The following is a 4621-nucleotide window of genomic DNA, read 5'->3' on the forward strand; positions in this document are numbered from 1 at the left end:
AGCACAGGCAGTGTGTGCTAAAGCCAACCAACATGGGATATTGCAACAGCACTCCCCAAGAAAGGCTTTCACAGCAGATAACTTCTGGAAAATTAATATGAAACACAGATTTTCAGAACTTGACTGGACAAGGCTTTGAGCGACTTGGTCTGAATTCAAAGCTGGCTGTTCCCTAAGCAGGGGGTTGGAGTAGGTCTTTTCCAACTTTAGTGATTCTATCGATATGTTAAGTGATATTTTCACTGACTAGCTTCAATGATTTAATGAGCTCTAATGTATAAAAATATCCCTTTGTTGTAACAATAGGAAGCTACGGAAGTGTCTGACCTTCCAGAAGATCCTGTGCTACTGCAGTGAACTCATCATAGTGGTACTTTTAATTCCAGAATGATTTTTTTCCTGTTATCTCCTTGCATAATGCTGACTTCAGCAACTTCATCTGCAAAATTCTGCTGAGCTGAGCTGAATGTACACTTGTGTCTATTGCTCAGATGCTCTTTTTGTATTTTCTCTGTATCAGTGAGAAGTAGGAAAGAAGAACTGAAGGCTAAGCCTCATCAGCTTAGTTTAAGTTCACATCATCATTAACTAGGAAAGGATTTCTAAGCAGATCAGTTTATTTCCCCTCTTAGGCTCCCTTTAACTGACCCTTTGAGAAGGGAGGAAGGAGTAGGTTTCAGATGCTTGTGATTTTACTAATGTTTTTGATGCTGTTTAGATAAGCAAATCAGGGAAACGTGATGTAGATAAATCTAGTACAGGATGAATCAAGTGGAAGAATCAAGTGCTTCATGAGCTTGTCTTATATCTGATGATATTTTCAGTAAATAGAAGGACAGTAGAATTCAAAATAATCTTGAAAATTTGAAGAAATAGTCTGATAAAAATAGGATATGTTTTTAAAACAAAACAAGCACTCTGTCATAGATTTTTGTCGGGAACATAGTTTAAGTGGCAGAAAAAACGACTGAGTGGGTGAAAATATGAAAAGGCATCAACAATGCTGCTATTTTGCAAATCCAAACCCTGGGTCATATAAACAAAGCTTAGGTTGCAAGGAACATCAAAGTTTTCCACTTGACATTAGCAAAATATCAGTTGTAGCTCCATGTCTAGTGGTAGTAATGTGGCTTTAGAAGGATGCTGACAGACTAGAGAGAGTTCAGAGAGGAGCAGTAGCAATAAGGAGCCTTTTAGAATATGTGATCTATGAGGAAAGGTGGAAAAGGCATTTGACTTCCTTAGTCAAGAAGGAAGACTAAAAGGAAACATACTGGTCTTCAGATGCATGAGGAGCTGCTGCAAAGGTAGAAGCAGTAGTTATATATATATATATATACACACACTATATATATATATACACACTATATATATATATATATATATACTATAGATAGGATAGAAATAGTGAGTTTCAACTGCAGTAAAGGAAGATTTGGTTAGTTGGTAAAGAAGTGTGATGTGTTAGGGAGACATATGAGCCTTGAAAGTCTGGAAGATGATTCTCTGGTGAGTTTTCAGCCATCATCATCAGAAACAGCAGTTCAGAGACATCTATTAAGACCTATGTGGATCGGTGATTCTGCCCTAAAACAGGGAGTGCTAGTTAGCAGATACATATTAACAGAGTTCTCCTGTTGCTCAATTCTGTACAGTCCTTGGAAAAACCCAGAGGCACGTGGCTTGTGGAGGCCTGTGGCACAGAGCTGTCAAATGCTCACTGTCAACTTACGCTGTGAACCTGTGCTTGAACTCCCACTCCCCCGCTGTGTTCACGTGTTTACCTCTCCTCCTCCGGGCCCTTTCCGTCCAGTTCCGGTGAACTGCTCATTCTGTGCCTCAGTGTAAAAGCAAAGCATGTATAAAGTATAAATAGAATTGTTAGTAAACCAGGAAAGTTAGTATTTCAGATAAGACAGCTCAGTTGTGTTGGAAGATGGCCCAACTGTGTAACATGAGTGCTAATGTGATCTCAGCAAACACGTCTGATAAAACTTGGAAACACTGAAGCAATGGTCTCTGGTGAATTTAAGTTACTTTCTCTACTGGCTGGATTTTGCAGGTTTCTTGTGCTGTGTTTCTGCATTTATAATCTCATGTTCAGCTAGAAATTAACTGCTGGCTAATTATATATACCATAGTTGTGTCCCTTCTGTTACAAAATGTGTGTTTGCTTTTAAATATGAATTATAGGCAACAAATCCTGAAACCTTGGGAAATTCCCTGTGCTTTGTGAGTGTTTCTGAAACCTCAGCTATTACCAATGTAGTAAGAAATGGGAATTTTTCAGCTGCTTTATTTTACGTGGCCTTTCTTGGTTTTCCTCAAAAACTTTTCTAGTTCTCAGCAGTATCAAATGTAGTGTGTTTGACCTTTCTTGTATTCAAATACTCTAAACAGTCTATGGTGAAAGCTGGAAATGCCTTTTCTTAATTTTCTTAAAATATTTCTTTTAAGAAAAGTATTAGATTTTTTACACTTTGATGCCAAAAAGGGCGGTGTGGTTGACAACCAACTACTATCATAGTTGCTATCTAACATGAAGCTTTTACATTTTCACTGAGGCCAAATTTCAACAGTTTGTCTCTGCAGACCACACACCAAACCCAATTCTGTTTCAGCAAGAATATATCCGTGGAATGTACACAAATCTCTGCAAACATGGATGACATACTATTAACTAAAGAGAACAAGAAGACTCTTGCTCTCTTTAGTTAATGACAAAATCCTGTATCTTTGCATGCAGGTTTACACGGGATACATGATTTCTTACCAACTGCAACACTGCAAAAGGCAGCTTTGGTTTTGGTAGAAACCATAAAAAGTAAAAAATCTGAGCTAGTTCCCCATGAAAGTCACTGCACAAAATCTGCTTTAAATACTTCAATGTCAATCATTTTGTAAGATTAGGAGGTTAAAATTGAGAATAGTTAAAGACAGTGGATTAAGTCCCATAATAGGCAAACAAAAAGGGATGAGTTTACATTAGGGGCTGAGATTTATTTTGTTTGCAATGCTAAAACTATTCTGATGATACCATCTTTCAGGTAGTCTCTTGCCCTTGTAGGTCAGCCTCAAATATCAACAGAGTGTGGTGACCTTTGAATCTGTAACAAACATGTTACTTTTCTAAGGAAAAATGTCCCAAATATGGCTTACTGACAAGTGGATCAGCACTAGCTTCTTAAAATAAAAGATCAAATTTTTCTGAAGGTCTCTCATAGCAGAACATGCTCAGTCATTTGTGACTCATGAGGGCAAGGGACTGTGAGATGACTCCCCACACTTGACTTGGTTGTGAGGAGTCAAGAGCCAGACCAGAGGGGAGGAAAAAGATGCACATGTGGCATGAAGAGTGTAAGGTTGCACTTGGTGGAAAGAAGAGAAAACTTTTGCCCTCACTTCTTTAACCTTCTCTGTGTCTGAAAGGTTCCTCAATGCGTCCTGGGATGCCCTGTGTGTTTTCTACCAATCTGTGAAAAGTATGGTGTGGAGTTTATGTAAAGAAACACAGCTGTAGAAGTGTGGTATAACTTGCTTTAAAGGTTGTGGGGAGCAGTCATCCCAAACTAACCATCATCCTGAACTGGCTGGTTTTATCTGGTCTCAGTCAAGGCCAATATGCTTCAAACCCATTTGAAAAACAAAAATCTGGATATCAGGACAAGAATTTCCTGCTTCCCTCAATAATTTCTTTAAAAGCTACAAATTTCTGTCTATCTTGGCCATGATGAACAAATGGGATTTTAATTGCATTTTACCTTTAGTCTTCATTATTGGTTAAAAGTGACTCAGAATGTAAGGTTTTATCCAATAGGGAGGCTTTAACCATCCCTTTGTTTAGCACACTGATGAGCTGGGACATGGCCTTGTCTCAACTACCCTGTTTCTCCAGAGCAATCACCAGCCTTTAAGGGGTGAACTCTTCTAAGCCCTGTGGATAAGGGCTGGGATACCCTGGAAGCTTCCCAGGGTGCAGCTCAGTGCTGGTGCCCATGCATGAACAGCAGGGATTGGAAAGCCCTACCTGCTGCCCACATGCAGATTGGCCAGACTGATAAAACCTAAACTTTTAAGTTCTTGACTTAACAATCACATATTTCTTTTAGATCCACATGTTGCATTCTAAGTTATCTTTCTTGGCTTCAATAAGACTGGTCCGTTATAAATTTTACACTCTCTTCCATTATTGCTTTTCCTTCTTGTTCTTCCCTGTCACATGATTTTGTCCCCTTATTCTCCTACTTTTGGTAAAACCATAACTTTGGACTGTCTTAAAAAGCTTAACTGAGTCACACAGAGGAGTTTAAGCACTTATACCCTCATAGAAATCACTTAAATATTTAGCAGCTAAATAGTAATTTCTTGCTCACTTCTTTTAAATTGGCATTTGAATTCCAAAGTGGAATATATTTTCACTAAATCTTCCCCCTACCTAGATCCTCTCATTGCCCCAAAATGATGTAAAAATATAAAACATTAATTTTGGGGCAACTATCACAAGCCACCAAACTGGATGGCAAAATGGCCTTCTGGCAGAGAATGAGTAAAAATACTATGGCAATGCTCTGGTGACAACCTAAGGAGAGGTACTGACCCATTAATTGCTTAAATACCCTGG

Source organism: Sylvia atricapilla, chromosome 8 (assembly GCF_009819655.1).
Source record: "Sylvia atricapilla isolate bSylAtr1 chromosome 8, bSylAtr1.pri, whole genome shotgun sequence".
In the NCBI taxonomy this organism is placed as follows: Eukaryota; Metazoa; Chordata; class Aves; order Passeriformes; family Sylviidae; genus Sylvia; species Sylvia atricapilla.